Source organism: Chroicocephalus ridibundus, chromosome 2 (assembly GCF_963924245.1).
Source record: "Chroicocephalus ridibundus chromosome 2, bChrRid1.1, whole genome shotgun sequence".
Classification (NCBI taxonomy): Eukaryota; Metazoa; Chordata; class Aves; order Charadriiformes; family Laridae; genus Chroicocephalus; species Chroicocephalus ridibundus.
Window position 1 is genome coordinate 133,157,095 of NC_086285.1, and position 17,757 is coordinate 133,174,851.

The 17,757-nt window shown below is 39.4% G+C and overlaps 1 protein-coding gene across 6 annotated transcripts in view; it reads right to left on the reverse strand.

Moving 5' to 3' along the window:
* The window catches only part of NCOA2 (nuclear receptor coactivator 2), a 195,777-nt gene that overhangs the window by 125,866 nt on the left and 52,154 nt on the right, over positions 1-17,757 (reverse strand). The gene's annotated exons all lie outside the window — the stretch shown is intronic.

Here is a 17,757-nt window from a genome sequence, read left to right on the forward strand (position 1 = left end):
GATCTGAGATTTTCGCAGTGCTGACAGAGGCAAAGCCGTGACTCATAAGCTGCTTTTCTTCCCCTGTGCCTATCACCAGCGCTTCCCGCACTGCCATCTAACTCCTGTCTCTGCTTCAAGGGGAGGGACACAGAGTATTTCCAGAAAAGGTTCTTTATTTAAAGAAAGAAAAAATCTACAATGAGAATTAACTTTTTCCACACGTTCTTACAGACAGCTAAATAATTTTGGCAGGAAAAAAATAAAATAGATTAAGCTAGAGGCAACTGCCTGGCCCCAAAGGCTAATGTTTGACAAAGTTATAAAAAACTCCAACCAGCATCCCACACTGGGAAGCACCAGGCAGCCTTCCTTACTGCAATTCCTGGCACTCCCTTTTTGGCCCTTAATAGCCTCAGTTGTTCAGCTCGCTGCAACAAGACCTGTGTAAATGTTAACACCTGAGACCAGGGGTCAAACTGAGGAGTGGTGGCTGTGGATGGACAGTGCCGGCGTGAGGGCGATGCAAGCTGCCTTTGTCGTCACCTCCAGTTTTGTTGCACGTCTACAAGCGCCGTTTGAACAGCATCAGCAGACAACAGCACACAGTCCAGCCAGGGCTTCTTCAGATGCCACCGTTTTCATCCTAGAGGTACCAATGCTTGCTTGAAAAGCTACAGCTGCTCACGAAATACTTCTAGGCCACTGAAGTAAAATGGGTTAGCTTCATTCCCGATGAAGGTCACACACAGCTTGCAGAGATAATTTAAGCAAATCCATTTTACTTCACATTTGCACTAAATTAGAAGCAGTCCTATATCAGTTACAAAGAGGAAGGGTAACTTCGTACCATATTATTGCTGGTGATCATCTGCCCCTGCCTGGAGGGGAAATAACTTTCTTGCATGAAACTCTGGGAAACTTTTTCTTTCCTTTTCTCTATTTAGGAGTTATTTATCTCAGCATGAAAAACAAATGCAGCTCACTCTCATGTAATATACAGAAAGAGGAAAACCTCTCAAAACAGACAACACATTCTTTTAGAGCAAAATCCAATTTACAGATTTTTTTAACTGAGCTCGTAATAAGAAACAAGACAACAATTTCTCGATGGCTCTTGTAAACACTTCTGTACAAACATGGTCCAGAAGAGCAGATCAAGAAAAAAGAAAAACAGTGTGTCACCTGCTCACGGATTGATGCAAATTATAGTATGGATTAAGTGCACTATGACACTTACTTTTCAATATGAAATAATTATTTCCAAGGAATGACTAACTATTCCTGTGAAATCGTATTTAATGTGAAGACTTCTGATGTACCTCATTTTTAAAAAGCACTTATTAACAATGGCAAAAAAAAGTATGTGACCCACATGCACACTCCTAGAGCATCCATGTTTATTCTTATGAAAATAAACTGAGAAGCTTCAACATCAGTGTGTAAAACATAATGAAGCATTAAAAGCACATTTCCATTTCCAAAAAAGACTAATAAATAATTTTATTATATCTTGAATTCAATTTAAGTAATGAAACTGGCTATCGAGCGTCTATAATAGCTAGATATATTTTTTTAAGGCCAGAATAATTATCTGATCAGTAGTTACAGTTAAGATGAAAATATAATTAGGTTGAATGAAACTTCAGTACTTCAATGTACAACCATGGAAACTACATGAAACCTCTTCCTTAAGAAAGAGAGCAGAATTTCATGCGCTATTTCATTTGGCAGATTATAACATATTTGCTGTCAGCAAAGGACTTTTTTCAATGAAGAAAAAGGAAAAGAAAGTATTTCCATTCATGCAGCATTGCCCACCTGATTGCAAGTATCAGGCACTGGTAGTTGTCTCTCAACTGTAAGCAACTGTAATAGATTTTGTTGCTAAAAACTCATCTGAAATCCAGCAGACGTCCAAAAACACTATCTGTTTGTCTAACATAAACTAACCTAATTATTTTGTCATCGAAATCAATATTTATGGGCTAAAACACTACATCAAGTAGGAAAGCTTCAATGTAAAACAACTCATGAAACACAGATCATAGAAATGCTTGAAAAGGCTCTAGGACTGAATGTGTTTATGTAAGATTTGTGAATATATAAACACTCGGTTATATACATCAAGAAAAAGGTGAGACTCAGTGCAGTGAACTAATCATCAAAAAGACTGATTTTCTTACGACAAGTGTATTCTTACAAGGACTTAAGCCAGCTGGCTGAAGTGTATTGAACATCTTACCCAACAGCAAAGATTCATCCAAGACCATTCATTCATTGTAAGGTAAGATTCCCCTTTTCTTAAGCAGTTTCCAGCATTTTTGAAGTACAAGTTATTCCCTGAAAACCTTCAGCAGCTTTTTGTTACTAATACAGTTATCACAAAAGCCACACTCCAATGCAAACAGCGCATTTGCTATGATCAATGTATACTGGCATTCATTTGATGAGGAATTCATCTCTGTTTAGTAAAATTAATTCTGTTATTATGTTAGTTTAGGGAAGTTTTTCTTTAAATCGTCATAAGGAACATAACTTCCTACAATACTGCAACTCTCAGTCATCAAAAATCTCAAAATCATGCCTCCCTTTTTAAATCTAAGAAATATCTCAAAGAATTGTAATATCCTATATAACTGACTGCTGCTACGCTAGCATCAGCACAAAAACTACTTCATGCACCGATCAACATGTATAGTGTAATTTACTCTTTTATTTCAGCCTGTTCAAATAACATGACACAATGGCTCAGTATACGACATTATGGTTCTTATGCAAATAAACAGACTCCCACATTGAGGTTACTGCTCCACAATACATTGCACACAGCTGCTCACGGCTTGTCCTCACACTGAAAAGCAGTTTAAAATGGAATAGCAACCTCACACCTGTATTCCATTGATTTTTATTGACTTAGGGCATATTATTAAAAAAATATAATAATAATTAAAAGAAATCTGAGTTACCAAGACAGACAACAGTGCCTAAAACCTCCCACTGATGTGGCACAGCGTGCTTAATTTTGTGGTTCATCATCATATGAAAAGAAGCTCATGTCATGGAAGCCAAGTCTGACACAAGAAGCACCCACAGCATCCCATCCTCTACTGCTAACCCCATCCCCAGCGCCATCACAAGTTCAAGGGAATTTAGCGTCAGTTGAATATTTTAAAGGTCGAATGCCTCTTCCGTTCTTTATCAAGCATCTAGGGAAACACCGGGCGAGTCAAAGTATTGTAGCTTTATGGACATCAGCTCATGGCCCCCACTGACTTTCTTAGGATCTGCGGCAATTTCCAGCACCTCACGCACTCTTCTAACTGACTAAAAGTGTTAGTCGGTCATTTCATAAGCACTTATTTTCTACCAGTATTTAGGCTCATCTCATTTCATGTACTCTACAAGAGAATTTGTTTTTCTTAGTCTATGAATGACACTGCCAAAAATAGCTACAGAGCAAATAGTAAAGGGTACATAGTAGCATGTCATGCATATGGTATCAACTAAAATAAACCTACTTGCAGTCTATTATGTCCTCAAAATAATGCACTCTCAGAGAGTTATAAAAGCAAAACTGGGTAACTGCACAGATAGAAGGGTTATCTTGCATAGAAAGCTAACAGAAGGTGCTTAGATTAAATGCAAATACACCTGTAGTATTCTCTGGCCACCGAACTGGCTCTTAGATCATATCTCAGAGTGAAGATGACTCCTGGCACACATTTGGCAGTACTGTACCAAAGCAAACCCTTTAAAATTACCCCCCTCTTATTATCATGGCTTAGAACAAGAATACACCGTGACCATTTATTTTTGTGAGCAAAACCCTCTTTTTGCTACAGGGTTTTATGACTGGTTTTAAACTAGGCTTTAGTTTTCACCTAGGTAACTTTCAGAAATTCAAAAATACATGATAAAATTCCTACATTTGTCGAAGACACAAGGAAGTTCCCCATAGAGCAGAGAATAAAAAAAGAGAACTAAGAAATTTTATTGCTCCTGAACATACAAAAATGCATGTCATGCACAGGTTCCTTAATGAAACAATGATCATTAAACTCTATTATACTGTTTATGCCTAACTGGTCAGATTCTTTGAAGAAAATGTTCTTTTTTACACCATCTTGCTATTCCAGTAGTGTGCTTAGCTCCCGAAATGGTAGGTTTTGAGCCTGAAACCCATGATGAGAAGGAGCAGAGAATATTTTCTAACAGATACGCTGTGAGTAAACGTGGTTTTAGTGCCTCAAAGCTTGACAGCTCTGATCTAATATGCTGATTTCTCCTCTGCCCCCTGGGCTACATTTGTAAAACCTAATAATCTCCTTTTCGAGATCTCTTATTTGAACCCACAAATCCTTCCTCTCATGGAACTACCCCAAACACCGTCATGTTATTCTGGACAGAAATGTTCAAAGTGTGCTGTTACACCAGGGTGCTGAGCCAATGTAGCAGCTAACGGCTATTAAAAAGTTCTTGTGTTCCTGTCCCTTTCCTTGTATTCATCCTATTCTTTAGCAAACCTGTTCAACTCACTAATCTCGCATAAAACTGGTCACTTTTTTTTTGTAGATTAGCAAACTGAATCAGTTCATCAAGGGCTGAGAAAAGTTTTACAGCCAGCAAGACAGGGGAAAAATATGACAATCTGGCGTAGACTGAGGAGAAGACGATGGGGAAAAGGAAAAGGACTTTCATTTCCAGAAGTCACCAGTTTTTTTGCCCCTACCAGATCAGCTCAATTTATCCTGCCATACCAAACCTTCTCAATCACCTGTTGATCCTTCTCCACTTTGCATAGATAGATTAACACTTGCTAGCCCAAAGACTAAGAAATCAGGCATGTTTGCTCTCGCATGAGTGCATTTGTCTAAGCCAGACAACCCCTCTGAACCACGTCCCTCTGCCTCTACAGCCCGATGACTATCGCCATCTCCTGTCTCTGTCCTACTGAGGGTGCAGAATCTCTGAATAGCCCAAACAGCAGTTTCCAGACTGTAATCCATGGTTGATAGCCATGGTAAGTGTTCTATAGCTACTTTGGTAGAACTGTATCATACACCGTAATTACAAATCCCTAAATTTCACAGGGTTATAGCTGTAGACAGGGAGGAAATTTAGTAACGGGGGCAGGGGGACAACACCCTCAAAAACTTAGGGAAGCACGTAGTGATAAAGATTGCCTGGCCTTAGTCCTTCTGCAAGAACCGAAGAAAAGCCCCAGTACAGTCAGCGGCCAGTGCAAGCCCCATTCTTAAATCTATGGTCTCAGTGGTACTTCTCCCATCTTCAGCCAGTGTGGCTGGACACCATGAACACCACACACTTAATACACTTCAAACTGGACAGTGCAGCATTTATGGAAGTTTTTCTAAGTCCTTCAGCAAAGAGGAAAAAACCAACAAGAATAACTTCCTCAGAAAGGAGAGGAAGAGATAAGGAGATTTACAAGTTTAGAAAAAGAACTAAACTACTTTAATGAAAATAAAAAGAAGTAGGAAAATAGTAAATAACAATAGAATAATAAAAATTAAAGAAAAAAAAGTATACAATATATACAAAACCATATCCAGCTCCCAGAATGATGATCGTGTCACCAGCAGACACAGGGAAAGTCCCTGGAGTCAGCGACCGACAGGAGCTGAATTCCGGAACTAGAGTCAGATCGGGATCAAAGGCAGACGAACAGACAGGGTCCTCTTCAGACGTCGGCCACTGAAGAAAAAAAGAGCCAGAGCCCCCTTTGCCCCTTTGATCCCTCAGCTTTTATACTGAGCGTGATGCATATGGGATGGAATACCCTGTTGGTCAGTTTTGGGTCACCTGCCCCGTCTGCTCCTCCCTGCAGGTGGGACCCCTCCACGCTTCTCCACTTCCGACCCTCTAACAGGGCAAGCAGCGAAGTTACCTGACCTTGGTTGTTATAGCAATAAGTATAAGCAAGAGCCTCTGTGCGTACCATTCCTTGGTATAATCAGGTCTTATCACTCTGAGAGTGAACAGTGTCTGAACGATATACTGTTAATTTCAGACTTTAGTCAGTTAGAAGAGGCCCAGCTAAAAAGTAAAATTACAAATCAGAAAATTGGTTCTGTTTTACCTCAAACCAGGACAGCAGTACTTAAAGGGGGCCTACAGTAAAGATGGGGAGGGACTCTTTATCAGGGAGTGCAGTGATGGGATGAGGGGTAACCGTTTTAAACTGAAAGAAGGTAGGTTTAAATTAGATATTAGGAAGAAATCCTTTACTGTAAAGGGTGGTGAGGCACTAGAACAGGTTGCCTGGAGAAGTTGTGGATGCCCCATCCCTGGAAGTGTTCAAGGCCAGGTTGGATGGGTCTTTGAGCAACCTGGTCTAGTGGGAAGTGTCCATGGCCACGGCAAGGGGGTTGGAACTACATGATCTTTAAGGTCCCTTCCAACCCAAACCATTATATTATTCTATGATTCTATGATTATATATTAATCCCATGAATTTCTGAGTCAAAAAGAACATACAGCATTTATATGCAAGTTTAAAATGAGATAAATCTACTACATTTACTAAAAAATCAGGTAGCACATACTATGCATATACATTTATACAGATATACATATATATATATGAAACTATAAAATGTATATAATATATATAATTTCTAATGCTGGCTAAAAAAAACTGCCCTAAAAATGCTACTCAGTTCTTCTAAAAATCAAGAGAGCTCCAATTTTATGACTAAATTTGATGATTCATTTTCTTCTTTGGTTCCAGGATCCTTCTGCAGACACCCCCAAAAATGAGGAAACTGCTTTGGTTCCTGCTGAACACAAATGGAATAAGTTGCATCCCTCACAAGAGAGAAAATATTTTAATTGTTTCAAGTGTTCCTGAAGTGGAAGTCAAAGCAAACGGAAAAGCTGCCGTATCTATAGCTCAGTGCAACTGCAGTCCACAGCTTTCAGCAAGTTAAAGTAACTAATGCTCTCATGCAAGGAAGGGTGCAAAGAAACTCTGACTACATGTAAGTTAAACGAGGTAAAGAGAGCTTCACACTTTGCTATGACTGCCAGTCACGCTCATTGCACCTCTTTGGAGCGCCCTGAACACCCCCATGCCACATTTCCATCCTCCTCTATTTCACAGACTACTGACCGACCACATCCGCTCCTTGAGTCAGATGAGCACTACTCCTCCCTTCGGCCACTTTTTGGGAAGCCTTATATACCTTTTATACATTTGCTACCTGACTGGTTTCTAACCAGGCAGGCCAGTTTTACTGCTGTCTTAATGACTGCAAATGAGACAACTGAATTTTCCAGTTTTCTGAGTAGCCACTCCACCAGGGGATGCGTGGAAACACCTGGCCACGGCCCTGCAGACTCCTAGCTCTTGCACCGCATCTGTGCCGTATCCTTGGCGTGGCTGGTACCATTGCACATGCGCAGGGCATCTCAGCCTGCAAACCAAACATCTTTAGATGCATTTCTTTTTTTTAAAATAACCAGCCAGCTGGCATGCCTAACCCTCTATTTTTCTCCTCTCACATGTCAGCAGGACAGTTAGTCTCCTATTCCTATCAATAGCCTGCAAAAGGTTTTGTAAATCATTCTTTGGTAATACCAGGGCTTCCCACCTCACATTTCTTCTACCTTCTCTTTCACCCCACTTCCCATGCACCCCAAATCCTCATTCCCATTTATCTTCCTTCTTTTCAGGAGGTAGGTCTTTCAGAATGCCAACTTTTTGACCTGCACTCCTGCACTAGGAGGATGGGCAGAGAGGGAGCTGGGGATATTACGCTGGAAGGTGTTAACGGCCACCATCAAATGGTTCTTTGATCTCCAGACAATTACAGAGCTGGGCCTGCTAACCAGATGCAAGGGGCTCCCTCTTTCCCCGGTTTCTTCCTTCTGCATCCCAGACGGACAGAAATGCCATCGACTTGAGTGCAAGGCCCTATAAACCAATTATAGGTTTATTTTTAATTTAAAAAGAAGAAAAGGACTATTTTGCTTTCATAGGAGGAGATGTCAGAAAGAGTTTGCAAACCAACGGTTTAACTCTGAAAGAGACTCTTGTAACAACTCCTGTCTGCTTAAGAGCTGTCTGAAAATGTGCAAGTTGATTGCTGAAGTTTAACAAAACTTAAAACACTTAAAGTCCTCAAAAGTTCTTACCACAATCATACAGAAAAAAGATTTTTTTAAAAAAAGCTTTAAATACTAGACAAAAAGCATATGAGATTGTTTTAGTGCCTTCTACTAATTAGTACTGCTTTTATTATACAGGGCAAGAAAATGACAATTTTTTTTCCCTAAACTGGCAGTGAACAGCCAATTCAGTAGGCTGCGTTTTTGTTCTCTGTGACAGGGCAGTGGAAAAATCTCTTTCATTTATTAGGTCTACAGAGACCAAAACTGGCCGGGTGTCAAACCTGCTTTGTAAAAGCCCAGATCCGTTCAGCCATGTGTAGATTCCATAATTCTTTACAACCTGTTATCAGTATCAACTTCACAAAAGACAAGCCTTTGGTGTCTTCCAACTAGTGTTACTGCAACCCTTTATAAAAGGGAGCTAAAACCTGAACTGACAGTGCAAACCAGAAAGAAAAAAAAACAAACCTAATGGCAGTGCCAAATTAAATTCTTATTAAAATCTAAGATCTCATTTATGTTTTTTGCTAGACGACCTTTGCATAAAGATGTAAAACGAGATCTCCTACAACGGTGGATAAGCAAGCTGGATAACTATTTAAATGTTAGTAACTCTGATTGCTCCAAGCCCCACTGCGTGCACCTATGCTACTTAAAGTGCCAGTTTCGTCACCTCACTGGTGATTGCAGGGTAGCCAGAACTTGTCATGGGGACAGACTGGGCAAGGCCTTGAGCTGAAGGGGTGCTGATGCCAACCTGAGATAAAGAAATGAATTTTTCTTTAGAAGGATGGGCCTTTCAGGAAAGAAGAAAACTAGCAGGGTAACTGACTTGCTTTTAGCTACAACAAGGATAGACTCCTAGATGGCTTCAATGAATGATTAAAATGTGCTGCCTTATTAAAAAGGTATTTCTCACATCGAACCAGGTGCACACTATATTACATCCAGGGAAAAACATAAAACTTCCAATTTTCAGTAAACACACCCAGCATCACATTCTTACATCTTCTATAACAGAAACTTATATTTTCTATACCAGAAGTTTATGAATAACAGCAGCCACAACACTTTTTAATCTCAGACTTTAAAACTGAAACAACTAATTAATCATTTCATTCAACTGAAGCATTCTTGCTATGCTAAGACTGCTCTGTCTCTGTCTCTAGTGACAGCATTTGGTGGAATTGTCCCATTTTTTTGTAATTGATTCTATTGCATTCTTCAAGATAAAAAGAACTGCAAACTAACTCACAAATTATTAAGTACTGTAAATAATTATTTTACCATTAAAACACGTAATTCTTGAGAAACATTCGGTATGCTTCACATAAGCTAGAAGTCTATTGCCCTCATTCAGTCCTAGGTTTGCAATGCCACAAACTTGCATCTGACGCAAACATGAGCATTAGCAGTCTTAACAACACCCATCCGTGCAAGTTACATATATTTATCAATACAGATAAACATGCCAACACGCATGTGATTTTCTTCAAAGTTTAATAAAAGCTGCAGGGTCTTTAGGTCTCTACTTTCGCATGTGTGAGATTTATCACCACCACATAAACAGTCCTCTTTAATACTCCTCTCCTCACTACGCAGTCTTGCAGATCACAGGAGCGCAGAGACTCTGAGCTGAGTTTTATTTGCACAAGAGCGCAGGGAATGTTCCACAGCAGCATTTCTCATATGGAGAAGGAGCGAATCTCTACTCCTCGCACACAGATTTGCCACAATTCAAACTTCAGCCATAATGCTTGAGGGTAAGGAGTAAAAATTTTAGAAGTAAACAAACCCCGCGTTCACGCGTACAACGTAGAAACTATTTAGCACCGTTTTAGGAATACAATGACAAATATGTCTCATCTACTTTTTAGAAATCTGCTGCAAAACATTACAACTCTCCTAATCTTTGTCCCTGGCTTGAAGCAAAACAGCTTTGTGTTGCCTCTAAAAATAGGGAGGGAGTAGTGGGGGATGGGAAGGGGAAAGAATAAGAGGATAAGTGGGAGTGAGAACTGATACACCATACTGGCATTAATTTATAAAAAGACCAGTGAATCGTATTCTTAGACTATGGCTTTCCTAACAAAGTCAGGCACATTCTCAATTATCAAATAAAAAAGGTCATCCTGTACTTTTTATTTTGTACATGCACATGCAAAGGAAAAAAAGGAAAAGTTTTGTTTCATCTGTTACCAAAACCATCATTCTGCAGTCAACACCTTTAATGAAATACAGGCCAAAGGATTAGTCAGAGCAGATTCATGGAAAAACAAAGGAAATCTGTATACAAATACAAGGCTATCACAGTAACTAAACCCAAGAATGAATCCTGCTTGAGTGCCTCCAAATACTGTCCTACAAGGCTCCCTGCAACGGCTTCCACTCACCCAGCTCCACTGCAATTCCCAGCAACTTTAGTAGCCACTGCCCTGAAGAAGACAAATGGTACTAAGATCATCATTAAAGCACTAACTTAAGTATTCTAAATATCAAATACATCAGAAATAGCGTCCACATGTCTTAAAAGTCTTAAGAAGATTCTGCTCATTTTTTTTAGGGAAGGAGCAGACCTGGCAGGGAAGGCTATAGGGGAAGCTATAGGGGAGGCTACTGGGCTGTAGGGAAGGCTGCTGCAGAGCCATCGCCCAGCTGGGAAGACAAGTTATTTGAAAGCTGTGGTGTTACAAACAAGCAAAGAAAGTCAAGTGATTGTGCTTGTCGCGGGAAAACCCGGCTGTTGCGATGAGGCAGGGGCTGGCTGACGGGTGGGCAACAAGGCAGCATCGCTGGCCTTACAGAGGCGGAAGCGGCAACTTAAGCCTTCCCATGGCTTAACGTTTGGCCAATCTCAGATGGGGCTTTGCGTGAGTAAATATGACTCTAAAGTTTTCTCAGAGGGTTATTTTTAAATACCTGACCATATGAGCTTCCTTGGAATAGGAAAAAAGGGGAGGCAAAACTAAACAGTCATTACATATATGTTTAAATATAACATTAAAAAAACCACAAGATATTTAAACTGACTAGAAATGTTCACTTTCATTTTAATTTTAAAGTTGGCAATGGACCTGGACCAAAAAAAGGTTATATTCTGACCGAGATGAAGCTGCGTGGAGTTTCTAAAACCAGTCTTTAAAACAGTTCAGAAGAAGGGGGGGGGGGGAATTTGCTCAACATCTCTCACTTAGAAAAGTAGCAATTTGGGTTTGAGTACTTATTCAGAGATGTGCTAGAGTGACCCAGAGCTAGAAGAGAAAGCTCAAGTAGCAAAGGCAACAGTAGTAAGCTCACAACAGAAGTATGCAGCTGTACAGAGTTCAGTTAACAGCAGCAATATCAACAAATAAGGTTGGGAGGTTTGACCCTGAGTTTTCTCAATACTGCTTTCCCCGCAAGAAGCATCTGTGCTAATGCCAAAAAGGCACTTGTAAGTCTTTATCTGCTTCTGTTCCAAAATACAGACACAAACACATCTAGGTCTGTGTAAATCATCTCAAAAGATGCAGTGGGAAGCTCAGAGAACACACGGTCACAAGCACCAAGCGTTATCAAGAGAAAAGGCTGAGACCCAGACAGAAAACACACCTGACGGCACATTTTGGGAACATTGATACCGTTTGACTGCTGGGAATCTAAGAACTGTATTTTTCCAGCAGTACTTGTTAATATATTTAGAATCAAATTCCATAACACCATCTGAAATTACAAAGCAAACAACTGCTTGAAAACATGCTTTCAGTATAGAAGAACCGTATTTTTGTTTATAGAGAAAAGTATCTGTATATCAATTAATCTCCTGTCATCTGTCCCCTCCTGTTTACTTGGGATTTTTTGGCTGTCATTATCAATAATGCATGCAAAAATTTGCATAGCTCTGCCATAGTGCTGGTTAATTATCCATTTGCTAAAGTTCTTCTGAGCAAAATTATTTTATTTGTCAAACAAAATTGTCTTTTTCATAGAGTGTTTTGACAACGGAACAGTAAAATTTTACAATTGAACAGCAAAATTTAAATATTGAAATTACATTACATGATCTCAATATATGACAGTGTTAGCCATTGAAAGAACGGCACTTCTTCCAGTATGCACATTACCTTTCATGGTTACTGTAATTGCTTACTCCCTCATCTTCTCTTGGCTTTCTAATTTTGTACTTTTATAACACTAGAGGAAACTGATTTTTTGGTTTCAAGAAAAACACACTCACCCCACATCTCAGAGTGGAAAACACAGAGATAACTAAGCCTTCTTTCGAGCAATAACCCCCTAAAAAAACACCAACCCAAACCAACTCTCCCTTTTTCCAAACCCACCAACAGAAGAAAAACACCAGAAAGACCCAACCCCAAGTGATACTAGTTAATACTTACAGGTTTACTCATTTTAATGTTTGGATATTCAGTATGTTTTAATTTACTATGTCTACATCTGGACCTGTGAAACTGCAGAGCTTCCCTTCACATGGCAGAGCACAAAAGATATTCTGCACTATCTGCCCCAGACTGCTTTACTTTTTGCTATGTACACACCATATATTTGAGATGATCTGATAACTCACTTCTGGTTGTGCACAACTACTGCAGCTAATGAAGTTTTTTGTTGTTTATTAGAGGGGGAAGGAAGAGATACATCGACTGGTAACCAAACTCTGTGATGCTGTATGAATCCTTCCTACAGTGGCCATTCTTAAATGTCCATTTCCGTTCTAAACCAGCAATTTTCCTTTTGAGCTGGTAGGATTTCTCTCAAAGTACACAACTTAAAAAAAAAAAAAAAAAAACACCCACAAAAAAATTTGAAAAAGAGCATAAGCATTCACACCACATGTGCCATGTGTGCCTTAATTATCCACAGAAATAGAATGCACCCCTCTATTACATACACTTCTGAGCATCATCAAGTTCTGTACTTACTCATATTTGCAATACCCTTACGGGTCCTAGTTGTGTCCCCGAACCCTTGATCTCAGGCAGTGCATTTTGGGTTCCTTCACCCCAAAGAGCTGACAAAAGGCTGAAGGCAATGAACTGAGGCTGACAGGGGAATGAAATAAAACATTTAATATTTACAAGAGAAGATTTGGAGTTCCAACCATAAATAAGCTTTCTTTAGAGTTGTTTTATCCCTTGGTATTTATAACCAGTTACCAGATAATAGGTAATTTGGCGTGAGTGCAACTGAGTATCTGCAGGAGACTAAAGCCATTAAAACCATCTGCAGACAGCAAGTGGAAGTAAGTGATCACAGGGGTACTTCTTGCTGCCATTACCTCTGTATCTTGAAGAGACGCTGCTTCCTTTCCATCCATATAAAAACTTGTAAGTGTTCAAGAGACTTATAAAACCACGAGAGGAAAAAGCATGTATAAACCCCCACAAAATCCCTTAGCACCATCAAAACCAGGTTTCACATGACAATAAGGATTATCCTCATTCACTTTGTTTCCATGTTAACGTATCCAAAAAAAAATCCTCAAACAATTAGAGCACAGGAGTAGAAAATCAAGGTCTTGAGTTAGGATCTAACTTAATTCGCCTGAGCAAATCAGTCTCTTCACATGGATGAATTCTACCGCATTTAACCACACATGTGCCCTTTTCTAACTGTGCTGCCCTTGGTACTTCACTGCAATATTCACTATATTCAACGCTTCCGTCTTATTTTCACTGCCCATTGCATGACTGCACGCACCATTTATTGCACTATTCAGAACTGTTTGGTAGCAACGATTATTTTCCTGAGAGAACTTCCCATGAAGTTCATGAGTAAGCTGACCTGCTTCACTTGCAGCATCATTTGTGTTTAGGATTAGCATTATGCCCACTTCCAGCATGAGCAACAGGCAGTATACAAACGTAGGTGGTTATTATGGAAACGTAGGCCCTTATTTTCCAGAGTACTTAGGAAATACATTTATTTAAATATTCAAAGCACATCATCTCCTGACTCAAAGTACAGCTTCTCCTTGAGAAGACTGAGTGCTCAGCATTTTTGCAAATCATCTCAAAGCTGGGCACATGCAAGCAAGACGCGTATTTAGTGCCGACCTCCTAAAAAGCTGAGTGACATGCGAGCATCACACAGGAAGCGGGTGGCAGAGCCCGGGGCAGCATTCAGTTATTTACTGCTGCCTTGGTCAGGAGACTATTTTCTGACTGTGGTCCTTGCCCTATCACATTCGAAACATCCATTTTCTCCTACCAGTAAGAAGGCACCCCTGTGAAGAATGGGTCCATCATATGTGCTAAATAAAACAAGGGTCTAGTGGTAAAATTGTATGCAGTGGCAAAGCCAAAACCTGTGGCGTCATGCATACTCAGCCAGGGAACAGAGCTACGCTTTCACAACTAACCTGAGTTTTGGCATTTCTAACTTCTGCGCCATTGCTTTTGCACCTTTAGGATTCTTTCAAATTTGTATGTCTGGTGTGTCATTTATTGCGTTTTGGAAAAAGCGACAGCAACAATAACAGATCATCACTTGGCATCATGACTGCAAACATGACAAAGATGTGGCAAGCGAACATCTTGCAGTCCCAGAACAGATCTCCAGCGCCTTGAGCTCACACGGCAAGCAAAAGCTAGACAGCCACCTTCTAATATGAGTTAATTTCACAGATATTACAAAAAGCAGCAAGATGGTAAGTCTCTAATATTTGTTTTCATTCCTCAATAAGACTATTTTCTGAAACTATAAGCCCCCTGCCTCCTCTTCAGCACAGCATGCAGTACCCATATGGTCTGCTAGGCATGATGCCTCTCCATCTCCTTGACCCAACGTGGTTCTCCCTCCCACCTCAGCCCCAGTCCCAGCCACCAGATTCCTGGCCAAGCACCACGTCGCCATCTGGAATAAGAAATGTAAAGAAAAAGAGGGCAGAGCTAGTCCATGCAATAATGCATTTATTTTGCACAAGAATCTGAGCGAAGCTGAAGTATACTTGTTGAGGACAACATCTTCTCATGTTTAATCTACTGATGTCAAAGTGTCTTAAAGCTTACACCCTGGCCAAGTTTGCTTGTTTTTTCATTGGGACAGAAAACAACGCATCACAAAATGGTTGGTTTTTTTCCAAAAAAAAAAAAAAAAAAAAAAGGAAAAAGCCTTCACTCCAAAGCATACAGTCCACAGAACTGTTAAAAAAGGACACAATACAGATTTATCCAGTCTCATTCACAAAAGCAGCTATAAATTTTCCACTGAAAAATACAGAACAAGTATTTATTGATTCAGCTTTAGGTATACACCTACCACGAAAAACTTGGTACAGATGCAAGGAACTGAAAATCAGATTTCATATCCATATTGAGATCTGACAGCATAAATTGTAGGTAATACACTAACAGTTCGACTTAAAATACTAACTTCTCCAACTCTTTGCCCCTTTTATTTGGGTTGTCAGCTTTACAGGCCACAACTTTTTATGCACAGAGTTTTATTCTTATATGTATATGTTTCTCATGTTTATATATCTTACATATAAATAGGTTTCTCTGTTTTATATATATATATAAAAGACTACAGCAAAAATTTTATTTAAATATTAATAAATCATACATTGGGGAGGTGGGATAGGGAAGACAATGTTTTATAATTTAAGTAAATGAAGTGTGAAAGAATAAAGCATCCATTTCTGAAAAATTGGCATTCTATTAAAAACTTCTCAACTAAATGTGAAATACATTAAAAATATACTGCAAAGGCAACTCTGGTTGTTTGGCATCATATTTGTTGCTGAACTGTTCATTTATGGACTACTAGCACAAGTTTGAATACAAATGTAATGCGTAAATTACACAGCCCCAATTCAAGATGTCTGTGAACTAAAAATAATAAACTAATTCAAGTCTCATATGAAGAGCCAGATGTTTATCATGCCGGGGAACTGGGGATTTCATACGATGACGTTTTCCACCTTCCCTTTTGGGTTCCCTTAGAAGGAGACTCAGGCTATTAGCGTGTGTAGTAAGCAAACACCTGATCACATTACAGAGCACAGATTAGTAAACCAGACCTACTGTGATCCAACAATCTTACTACAAGCAGTAAAACTATATTAATATTTGAATTAATCTTTGAAGGAGTGCTTTTCTTCATAGAAAGACATCTGATCTTGATTAAAAATTGCTGTGAAATCCACTCCCGTATATGGCAATGTAATGGTCTGCTGTTGTTACCCTTCCTACAAAAACACGCACCTTTAGTTTTGAATTAAATTTATCTAGCCTTCCTGCCCCTGGATCTGCTTATAGATTTGTTTGCTTAACTTATGGGCCTGCTATCGCAGAACTGTTCCTCGTGTAGGAAAACAGAGGCAGGCGAAGGTCATCTCTTACAACTTTAGCCTCGTCTTTTTGAAGGGAAGCACACCCGGGTTCTCAGCTCTTTCTGCTCTTTTCTGATTCTTTAATCAAAAGATCTGACTTGAAGCAGCTCCAATTTATGAACTCAATTTGTGGGTGCCAGCAAACTACATAATTACGATAGCTTAAAATAGAAATTTTACATCCTGACTACTGCAATACATCTTTCTTCTGCTCTATGCTTTCTGTTTACACAATCTCATTTGTATTAGTCGTCCTTTTCATCTGGATTATTTGGGAATTCCTGGATTCACCGTCACCCTTCCAACAGCCATCTTTGTTATTTTGTTTCTGAATGTAGGACTCCCTATTTGACTGTATTCAAATGCACATTTTGTTAGCTTGACAAGTGACATGTGGCTCTGTAGCACTTGCTTGTTCTCTTCACTGTTCATCATTTAATTCAAACACTTTTCTATCTTTTTTTGCAGACTTTTTTCATATACAAAGTTCTACTTCGTATCACAAATATCAAAGGGCATATGACCAAAAAAGTCACTCTGTTTTCTCCTAAACTAGTCGTTCAATGGTTCCCCATATAGAACATATTAATTAGCCAGTGTTAACATAGCGGGTATGTATCACTTCAAGTTTGCCTTGTTCCAATGTCTTAAAATTCTGTGTAACACCAACTCAAACTGTACGGTGCACAGGGCCATCTAAATATTTATCCAGAATGAACGGCAGTCATGGTTCTAATTATACCTTGAATTCCTGAAGTATCCAAATCCTTGTCATTTGCTGTCTCTGTATATGTATTTTATTGTGCAGAATAACTGGAAGAAACATGGGCAAATGATAAACATGGGCAAATGATAGCAAATGGGGTTTTTTGGGTTTTTGTTTGTTTGTTTGTTTTACTAGAGTTAGGGAGTCCTTTTACAGACAACAAAGTCCCAATTCCAATTCTTTATTCCCAGGTCCGTTTCTGTTCTGTTTTTCAAGGGCGCTGGACTGAAAGAACAAAACAGAAAATATTTTTAAAGAAGGCATAAGGGAACATTGTACCGTCCTTGCAGAGCTACTGCTGGGGAGAGGAAGGAGGTGGACAGCACCCTCCGCACTCGGTCACCTCGAGTTTATCTGAGCTGCTTCTGGAACATCCTGTATCTTAGCATATTACATGAAAACTACTAATTGTTCCTCCAGATAAAAATCAGAGATGCTCTTGTCAAATAAACTATACTGGCCAGCATTAATTATATTATTTTAATTCCTAGTTAATCAAGTCCTTGGTCAGCCTTTTCAAGATTGTATCTAAGGTTGGAGT